This window comes from Petromyzon marinus, chromosome 11 (assembly GCF_048934315.1).
Source record: "Petromyzon marinus isolate PM22_M1 ecotype Great Lakes invasive population chromosome 11, UKy_Petmar_22M1.pri1.0, whole genome shotgun sequence".
Classification (NCBI taxonomy): Eukaryota; Metazoa; Chordata; class Hyperoartia; order Petromyzontiformes; family Petromyzontidae; genus Petromyzon; species Petromyzon marinus.
Window position 1 is genome coordinate 15,180,241 of NC_133677.1, and position 10,743 is coordinate 15,190,983.

Consider the following 10,743-nt stretch of genomic DNA (forward strand, 5'->3'; position numbering starts at 1 on the left):
CTGAATGAAGCACCAAACCAAATCCTGAAAAAATGTGCAGTCATTGGTAACTTCGCTTCTCAAAGCCCGACGCACTTGCAGGTGAGAGCCCGGGATTCAAACCCAGCCACTCGGCTCTCCTGGCTTGGTGCTGTGATGCAGGCATTATCATGCAAATCCGTTCAGCCACCTCTAACATGGCACATTTATTTTTTCATCTACTTTAGCGTTTTAGCTCTTGTTATATGAACACCGGTTGTCCCATCTCTCAAATCCTTGCTGACCAACACCATTCAGTGGCTTGGAACACTACAAGTGAGCTGAATGAGGAATTAAACATTTGCGTAATGCCATATTAAGTACATTCCTAAGGCAGCCTGGGTGAGACCTGCGCATGCCGATATCTATTGGCTATCTCGCATGGAGAACGAGAGGCTGGTGCTGTGTGCATGAGGGGATTTATCAAGGCAGTTGGCGATTGACACTGATCACAGGCAGCACAAGAAAGTCACCCAAGGACTAAAGCATTAATCACGGGGAAATTTAATGGCTATAAAATTATTGTGATGATGCATGTACCTACAGGGGTAATTGAACTGCAAGGTCAGCACAACACCGCTCTAAGCCTCTCCTGAGTTGAGGGCCTTCAACCAAATCATGATACTGTACCATGTTTTTTTCCCCCATACTTTTCACAGTAAATGTACATAAAATAGCAGTGGCCTCAATTGTAGTGTGGTCAAGATAGTCTGAATTTGAGTCAAGTTAACAATATGGTAAAGTGGCATTTGAAATCATGAGTTCATGTTACATCTCCTTTATGCCGGCGTTGTCCTGCAGACGTTTAGTTTCATAGACGGCGTTCTGTTATGTAAGCGGTGCGAGTGGGTGCTTTGAAGAGGTGCTTGGCCGGCGTCCCTGTGCCGTGTTGTGTCCCAAGGAAGGCCCCTGTGGGCACAGCTGCCGGTTAGGACGGCCACATTTGTCAACGCTCTAGAGTTGGTGGTTAACGACAATGGCCAGACATTTCTCCTTTAAGCACAGTTGGCTACGTACGGTGTGAAAGAAGTTCAACATTGAGATGGTGGTCTAGATTAGTCGTGCTTTCACTAGGTGGTTTCAAGGGGCTTTGCACAGTTGTATGCTGCGGACTATGTTGAGGAGGTGACACTTGCTGTACTGGAAGCCCCTCTAGAATGTGGCGCAACAGCAGCCGTGCCCATTGCTGGAGTCAATAAGCAGACCTTACTGAAGCTGTATATAAAAGAGATGAGTGGAAAGTTAAATGGCGACAATAAAATATGTACATACGGCTTCAGTGGACTAAAATGACTGATCTCACGGCTGTTGGGCAATCTCTTCGTTATCTCAAAGCATGCTTGGCTCATTGGGTTATGTTCTGCAGAAAGCTATTCAATGTATGTTGAACTTCACACCATACGTAGCCAACCGTGCTAATCATAGGTGTGTACAAATGCTCAACCGTTATCGTGCGCTAATTTAAATCGGCAGTGCTGAATACACAAATGTTTCATACTCTGGTTTTATTCGGTAAAGTCACGTAGGTGAAATAAAACAATTAAATCACGACGTTTCGGAGGCAATGCAAGCTTCCGTCTTCAGGTGGAAGTCACAGCAGAATATCTGTGTCAAGTGCACAGCTCTGAGACGATCGGGTTTATATATAGGTTAAGGGGGGGGGGAGCCAGAAAGGAACGTGGGTGGGTGGGAGGGCTGAGTTAAGAAGCCTTTTGTTAAGCTGCAGGGGGTTCGGGGGGAGGGGGTGGTGGACTGCAAACACATGCGAGTAAAACCCTTTTGTTATGCTGCAGCAGGGTTCGGGGGGAGGCGATGACGTGCGAGTACGCCCCATTTTTGAAAACGAAAGAAGCAGCTAAAGTTTGGCATACCACCACTGAAATTTGTACAAAGTTTGGCATCCCACCACTGAAATTTGTACAATTTCAGTGGTGGTATGCCAAACTTTAGCTGCTGCTTTCGTTTTCAAAAATGGGGCGTACTCGCACGCCATCGCCTCCACCCGAACCCCCCTGCAGCATAACAAAAGGGTTTTACTCTCATGTGTTTGCAGTCCACCACCCCCTCCCCCCGAACCCCCTGCAGCTTAACAAAAGGCGGCTTAACTCAGCCCTCCCACCCACGTTCCTTTCTGGCTCCCCCCCTTAACCTATATCGTCTCAGAGCTGTGCACTTGACACATATTCTGCTGTGACTTCCACCTGAAGACGGAAGCTTGTGTTTCCTCCAAAACGTCGTGATTTAATTGTTTTATTTTATTTTACCTACGTGACTTTACCGAATAAAACCCAAGAGTATGAATCCTTGCAGTCACGAAAGCTTCAAATCTACACAAAGGTTGCCCGGGACTTGTGAACTCCTCTGATCGCGTCCCCAGTAGTGCAACTAGATATAATTTTTGGGTTTATACACCGAGCCCATTGTGCACATGTCTGGGGTAGCAGCAATGAGTACTTTGCCTCGCCTCTTATGAACTATAAGCATTGTTTTTTAACCAGGTCAGGCCCACTGAGCTATACAGCTCTTTTTCAGAAGCGACCTGGCCACAACGCAGTGGCTTATGTGGAAATGTATAGCAGCCAAATACTCCGAACGCACGTTGATTCTAAATGTGAAGGGGAAAACTGGTGGACCTGGAGAAAATCCACGCGACCACGGGGAGAGAGAGGCATGCAAAGTCCAAATATACAGTCAAGGGTCTGGATCGAACCCATGCCCTCCTGTATACAAGGCGAGGTTGTTAACATCTCGCCACCGCGACGCCCTTGAATGCCCACACACAGCCACTAGGGGCACAGATACACGAGCAATTCCAAGATTGTGTGAGAGAAGTACACAATACCGAACTACTTAAAACGTACGGAGATGTTTCCTGATGAAACTACACTTAAAATCAGTTAACACATAGGCTTTCGCGACCAATCTAGTAAATGTGTTTGGGTTAGATCGCGTTATTTATAAATGTTGCAACCCTCCACCACCCGACACGGCCAATCAGTAAAAATGTGTCACGTTGACAAAAGACCAAATAGTTCACTACTTTAGCCCACCGGTGTGTTGAGTGAATCCACAACATTTACAATTTTTGAGTACGACGTTTCTCTGGTAATTACATCCAGCATCATCGGGCAATTTGCCAGAATAGTGAAGCCCTTCACCTGCTCCCGGTCTTAAATAGAGCAGCAGCAGGGTGACGTCATCGTTTAACCCAATCAGGCGCAGTGATCAGAGGCGGAGGTTGGTATTGTAATTATATTATAGATTAGTAATCAGTTAATTGTTATGATTAGTAACCAGTTGTAGATTAGTAATTGGTTGTAATGTGTATTATTTAATAACTGAACCCATTCACTATACCCAATTAGGTGCACCTGTCTCTGCTTGTGTGTCTGTGTTGTCTCTCTCTGCTTGTGTGTCTCTTTGGTCTCTCTGCTTGTGTGTCTCTCTGGTCTCTCTCTGCTTGTGTGTCTCTCTGGTCTCTCTCTGCTTGTGTGTCTGTGTTGTCTCTCTGCTTGTGTGTCTCTCTGGTCTCTCTCTGCTTGTGTGTCTGTGTTGTCTCTCTGCTTGTGTGTCTCTCTGGTCTCTGCTTGTGTCTCTCTGGTCTCTCTCTCTGCTTGTGTGTCTCTCTGGTCTCTCTCTGCTTGTGTCTCTCTCTCTGCTTGTGTGTCTCTCTGGTCTCTCTCTCTGCTTGTGTGTCTCTCTGGTCTCTCTCTCTCTCTGCTTGTGTGTCTCTGGTCTCTTTTTTTACGATCAGAGGAAACAAGAAGATGCTCGGTGTAGTCGGCACTTTGCTCCGTTCATCATCTCGTTTTTTTATGCTTTGCTTTATGTAACCCCCCCCCCCCCCCCCTTTTAAATGAAATACCCAACAAATATTTTTTCTTTTTTTGCTCTCCTTACCCCTTACCTTTCTCTCTACCCCCCTCTCTGCCTCTCCTCTCTCTCTACCCCCCTCTCTGCCCCACTCTCTCTCTGCCCCCTCTCTTCTTACTCCATTTCGCTCTCTCTCGCTCTCTTTTTTTATAACTACGACAAGTGCTGCACCTGCACGCAGCCCTTCCCACAGTCCTACGGCCTCCGGCGGGTAGCTCAGATCTGCGTGCAGAGCTCTCCGTCATCTGCCACCGAGCACACGGCCTCCTCCAGCGCCCACTGCTCCTTGAAGGCCGGCACGGCGTGGGTCAGCCGCGCATGGCGGAGCTCCAGCCATACCCTGGCTCTGACCAGAGCGCGGAAGATGCCCAGGCTGCTGGCCGGACGTTTCCCCTCCAGGGCCACCTTCCTCGCCCTGTATATGGCGAGCTTGGCGTAGCCGAAGAGCACGTTGACCAGCCCCTAAAGATGTTGGGGTCCGTCGCCCTTGGGTATCCAAAGATGAGGACCGTCGGGGAGAAGTGGAGGCTGAACCTTAGGAGGATGTTTCTCAGGACCTTGAACAGCGAGTCCAGGCTCTTGCACTCCATTTATTGGTGCGCCACCGTCTCCACTTTACCGCAGAACCGACACTCCAGGGATGTGTCGGTGAAGCGTGCCAGGGAGACATTGGTGGTGACGGTGCCGTGGGCGATGCGCCAGCTGAGGTCGCCGATGCGGTTGTACGTCGGGCTGGAGTAGAGTTGCCGCCAGCGAGGCCTCTCCGGAGAGATGCAGGGCAGGGCTTTCCTCCAGGCATGGTCCTTGTGGCTCCTCAGGGTGTCCTGTTGGTTGAACCGGACCATGTAGGAGTAGAGCACCTTCCTCTTTACATTTGCGAAGGCCACCTCCGGCAGGTCTTCCAGCCGGCACAGGTTGTGATCCGCCTTCGTTTGTCGGCATTGGCGATGCAGTGGCACGACTGAGAGCTCCGGTGGAGGGGGACCGAGAGGGGCCTCGTCATCCCCAATGCCTATGGGGGGCGTTCTCCCCACTGCCGCTGAGAAGGCCCCCTTGGCTTCGGCCAGGATCCGGGCAGCCACCCGGAGCGACTGCAGCCCTGTCTTTGCGGCCATGTCTGCTGGTCCGAGCCACCGGCCCCGTGTTTCGGGCTCCACAAGATCTCCCATCCTGGTGAGCTGCGCGTTGGCGAGGCGCCTCTCCATGCCTGGGGTGGCGGTAGTGGATGGCAGCTTTGTCTGTGGGTTCCTGAGGATCGGTTCGAAGACCAGATCCTCGGCCGATCGCGGTTGGTTCAGCCTCCTGACGGCGAGGGAGCTCCATGTCTGCAGGACGCTTCTGTAGAAGGGTGGCAGCTGTCCCAGTGGGAGGCCCTGCAGGTCCATGTAGAATAGTAGTTTGGAGCACTGCAGACCCCAAGCTGTTTCAGGAGGAAGGAGGCCGTGACGCTCCAGGCCGGTGCAGGGGCGGCGTGCAGGAACTTTTGCGCTGCCTGCAGTCGGAAGGTGGCCAGCTGACTCCGCACACACACCAGCCCATGACCGCCCTCGTCCAATGGCAGGGCCAGGACCCTAGCCGCGACCCGGTGTCCTCCACCCGAAAGGAAGGTAGCAGATATCGCTAGTGGTAACGACACGGGCGCGAACCCACGTCGGAGAAAGAGTTCCATAATACTGGTAGGAACGAAGTTGTAAACTGAGTGTACCAGCCTGCAACAGATGAATGTGTCCGTCCGTCCGTCCCCTTTCAATACTTTAACGAAGTGAAATCTCGTGCTGTTGGGTGTAATAAAATTGCGCAAAATTCCAATGTTCCTACCAGCCCACCCTGCAGGGACCTGTTTCTTTAGAAGTAACCACTCGGCCACGCTGCCACTCTGGTCTCTCTCTCTCTCTCTGCTTGTGTCTCTCTGGTCTCTTCTTTTCCCTTAGTCCCTTTTATTTTTTACTCACGGGGTCACTCGAGCGAAAATCCGCCTCGATCGACCCGTGAGTTTTACACAAGTTAGCAGCGACAGCAGCAGCAGCAACAAGAACAACAAGGACGCACGCGCAGGTGTGCTGTAGCCGGCTATCATCATGGCACAGCACACCAAGTTGGAGAGCCTCACGAGGCGGAATGGGGTCGTCGTTTTTCCGCCGACGGAGGTCGCTGTCGACGCCGTCGCCGCCGCCGCGGTGGCGATGAGCGTGGGCCACGCCAACGTCCTCGCCGCCCAGCGCCAAAACCGCGGCGTCACCATCTACGTGGCGGAGGAGGCGATGGTAGCGAGCCTCGTGGAGACGGGGCTTACCGTCGGGGACTTGTTCCTGCCGTGCACGCCGCTCTCCACGCCCGCCGTCCGCGTGGTGCTCTCGGGCGCGCCGCCGTTCCTGAGCAGCGAAGTCCTGCGCCAGGATCTGCAGCGCTTCGGGACGGCGGGGTGTCTAGGATCGCTTTGCTCCCTCTATGGATGAGGGACCCCAGGTTGGCGCATGTGATGTCGCTCCAGCGCCAAACATTTATGGTCTTAACAGGCGGCAACACAGAACTGGACGTTACCCTTAAATACACAATCGATGAGTGCGTCTATACTGTTTACGCCTCGACAGCTGCGCCGCGGTGCTTCGGGTGTGGAGCTACACGGACAAGAAAAACGAGGATGCTGCTGCCGTGCCGCCTGCGGCCGCGGGCGCAGGGCGCCCGCGACCGCAGGCACTGCGACAGCTGCAAAAGCGGCAGCAACAGCTGCAAAAGCGGCAGCAGCAACAGCAGGAGCAACTGCTACAACAGCCGCAACAGCAGCAGCAACAGCCGCAACAGCGGCAGCCACGACAGACGCAACAGCAGCAGCAACAACAGCAGCTGCAGAAGCAGCACGCGCCCGACCAAACTGACTCCGCAGCCGACCCCATGGAGTCGGCACCGGAGGGGGAAGGGGATGGCCACACCCTAGTCGTGTCGCGGAATCGCAGAGCCAGAGCCGGCCCCGCAGCGGCGACGCGCGGGTGACCAGCCCAAATGAGTGGCGCGCGCCGGCGTTAAAGGCAGGGGCGAGCCGCACGACCGCCGGGAGGTGGGGAGAGCAGGTGAGCCCGAGCCGGGAAGCGGGGCGACTGCCGAGGACGCCTCCCAACCACCGGACGGTGCGGAGGCGTTTGCGGGGTGGGGGGGACGACCATCCGACCCGGCCGCGGACGACCCAATGGGCGGGGGGGGGGGGGGCACCGATGGGGGGGCCTCCCTTGCTCACCGCGCCGCGGGGCGCGACGGAGGCAACTGCCGAGGACCGCGACGCGCGAGAGGACTCTGACGGCGAGGAGCGGTTGGGGGCCGATGGTGACGGCGGCAGAGACGAAGTTCACAACGACAGCGAGCGGGTTAGTGGGGGGGGGGTCGAGGGGGCGACAGAGTACACCCCTGCCGCGATACGCCGCTTCCTGCAGGCCAAGTTTGGGAAACGGGGGTTTAAAGTTGAGGCCACCTTCCCGGATGTGAAGCGATTCATGAAAGTGGCGCAGGGGATCTGCCAGGCGCCGCAGGTGTGCGGTCACACCCCTAGGGAGGTCTACCGCCTGAAGGCGATGCTACTGCAGCTGAGGAAGCAGTACTCCCCCCTATCACGGAGTGAACACCAGATGCCTGCCTCGACAATCACCACCAAGGCAACGGGTATCTGTGCCGCAACCTTGAATTGTAATAGCGCCCGCAGTGATGCACGGTGGCGACGCGTGTGTCGGTTCCTGGAAGACATGAAAGTAGATGTGGCTCTGCTGCAGGAGACTCATCTCGACCCCGCGCTGCTGGCCCAACGGCAGCACCGTTTGGGAGGCCGGACGTTTTTTAGTCACGGGGAGGCGGGCAGAGCGGGGGTTGCGATAGTCTGCAGCCCGAAGTTGAACCTGGACAGCGTGATCTTTGCGGAAGCGGTGAGAGGACACCTGGTCACGGTGGACATCGCACTCGCCGGCACCAGGCTGAGGCTCATCAATGTGTACGCGCCGAGCGCAAGCCGTGACAGGGAGTCGTTCTTCGCGGGCGCACTGCGAGACGCACTGGGGGAGGCCGCCGCGGACGGGGTGATCACCGTCGTGGGCGGGGATTTTACCTGCACCCTAAACCCGGCCCTCGACCGCAACGGCGTTGAACCCCACCCGGAGGCCGCGAGGGAACTGGCCGAAATCGTGAACAGACAGCGGTTACTTGATGCGTGGCGCCTCCAACATCCCGCGCAGCGCCAATACACGTGGTGCAGGTGCGGCGCTCAGGGGTGGATCAGCCTCGCGAGGCTCGACCGCCTCTACATCAGCCCGGACGGGGCCAACCTGCTCGGCGAGAGTGGGGTGGTCCCGACGGGTTTCTCTGACCACCACATGGTCACCGCACGGCTGCACCCCCCCCTGGTCGAACGGCGCAGCCCGTACTGGCGACTCGACCTGCGTCTACTGGAGAACGCCGACTTCCAGGGGGCCTTCAGGGCCCTCTGGAGGGAGTGGGAAACGCGCAGGGGGGCCTTTGGTGGGATAACGGGAAGGCCCAGGTGGCGACGCTGTGCCGGCGTTTCGCGAGCCAGCACGCGGTGGTCGGGCGGGAGGAGGAGGACCGACTGCGGAACGAGCTGCTGGCGATGGAGGCAGAGCTGGGCTCGCCCCAGGCCAGGGTAACCCACCACGCACTCCTGGAGCAGCAGCGGCTGCTCAGGGCAGTATCGGACCAGGCAGCCTATGAGGCTTTCATAAAGCAGAGGATGCAGCATCTCGTCCAGATGGACGCGCCGACAAAACTCTTCTTCAGGCAAGGGGGACGGCCGAGTACCAGGAACGTCATCTCCAGGTTACGGGCCCCCGACGGAGAGACTCACACCAACGACGCGGGTATTGCAGGGATCGTCCAGGGCTTCTTTGGGGTGCTGACCACCGCGGAGGGCGTCCAAGGGGAAGCCCTGAACGAACTACTGGAGGGCGTCCCCACACTGACCCCCCCCCCCCCCTCGCTGCGGGGAAGGCGCTGGGGATTGACGGCCTCCCGGCCGAGTTCTTTAAGGTCTTCTGGAGCGAACTCGGGCCTTCCCTGAGCGAGGTCCTGAACGCGAGCCTAGCGGCGGGAGAGATGCCGCACAGCAGCAGGAGGGCGGTGGTGACGCTGCTGCCCAGGAAGGAGGACCTCGGCTGCATCGCCAACTGGCGGCCGGTGTCCGTCCTCTGCACGGACTACAAAATAGTGGCCAGGGCGCTGGTCAACCGGCTGAAGAGCGCGGCCGGGAAGGTGATACAGTCAGACCAGACGTACTGCGTTCCGGGACGTTCCATCCCCGACAACATAGCCGTGGTACGGGACGTGGTGGAATTGGCGACGGCCCACGTGATAGAAACGGGCCTCCTTTTCCTGGATCAGGAAAAGGCGTTTGATCGGATGGACCACGGGTACCTGCACGCAGTGCTCAAAGCCTTTGGGTTTGGCGAACAGTTGGTGGCGTACATACGGCTACTTTACACAAACATGTCGAGCCTGATGAAGGTGAACAATAAACTCAGAGCCCCTTTGGCAGTCACGAGGGGGATCAGGCAAAGGTGCCCACTCTCGGGACTGCTATACGCGCTCTGCATCGAGCCGCTCCTGCTCAGGCTGAGGCGCACCCTGTCTGGCCTCCAGATCCCGGGGCCGGGAACCGCCGAGGTCCGGCTCTCGGCGTACGCGGACGACCTCTGTGTGGTGATTAACAATGCGCACGACGTGGAGACGGTCCACGGGGCGGTCCGCCTATGAGGGCGCCTCCTCTGCGAGGAAGAACTGGGCGAAGTGCGAGGTGCTGGCCCTGGGGCCAAGGGGTGCGGTGCGCGCCCTGGCGCTCCCGGGAGGTGTGGAGTGGGGAACGGGGGGCGTCAAGTACCTCGGGGTGCACCTGGGCGACCCCGCCACCGAGGTGAAGAACTGGGCCGAGGTGGCAGACAAAATCGCGGCGAAATTGAAAATGTGGGCCAGGCTCTCTCCACAGATGTCGTATAGGGGTAGAGTCCTCGTGGTAAACAACCTGTCGGCGGCTCTGTTGTGGCACAAAGCAAAAGTGCTCCACCCCCCGGAGTGGCTGATGGTTCGAGTGCAGAGCGCCTTCAACTCCTTCGTTTGGCACGGGCGGCACTGGCAGAGGCCGGGCGTCCTCTGTCTGCCGGTGGAGGAGGGAGGCCAGGGCCTTGTCAGTGTCGCCAGCCGGGTGATGGCTTTCAGAATCCAACACATAGAGCGTCTGGTGTACGGGGTGGGGGAGCAACCCTGTCGGTCCCTAGCCCTCAGCCTGCTGAGACAGGCCGGGCGGCTGGGGTACGGCCAGGAGCTCTTCCTTACTGACATGGGGCTCGTCGACCAAGCCCCGCTATCGACCTACTACCGCAGCCTCCTCAACGCGTGGCACAGCATCGAGTGGGCTAGGCTCCCCGAGGGGTACGGCGCGGCCCTCTTTGTGAGGGAGCCGCTGTTTGCTAACCATCTTTTCCAGGGACTGAGCGCGGAACGCACTCTGGCCCTGCGGTTCGTGGCGGGGGGCGTCAGGACGGTCGGTGACCTGCTGAACCCCGGCTGGCGGTCGTGGCGGACGGCGCTGGCAATCGCGGAGGCGGCTGGGCTCCGCACCGTGCTCACAGGTGCCGGGGTGCTCCGGGTAGTCCTGCAGATGATGTGGGGGACTCGCAGTGAGGCTGGAGGACGCGGGCGGTGGGGAGGGCCCTTCCTTCCCCCCGCTGGCTCTCTCCTGCCACGTCCCCCCCGGCCGCGAGGACGCCGGGAAGCTGTTGAAGCTGGAGGGGTGCAGGGGCGTGCCGCTGAAGGGCGCACATAAGAAGAGCGTCTACGCCGTCTGTGTCAGGGCCCTGCTCATCG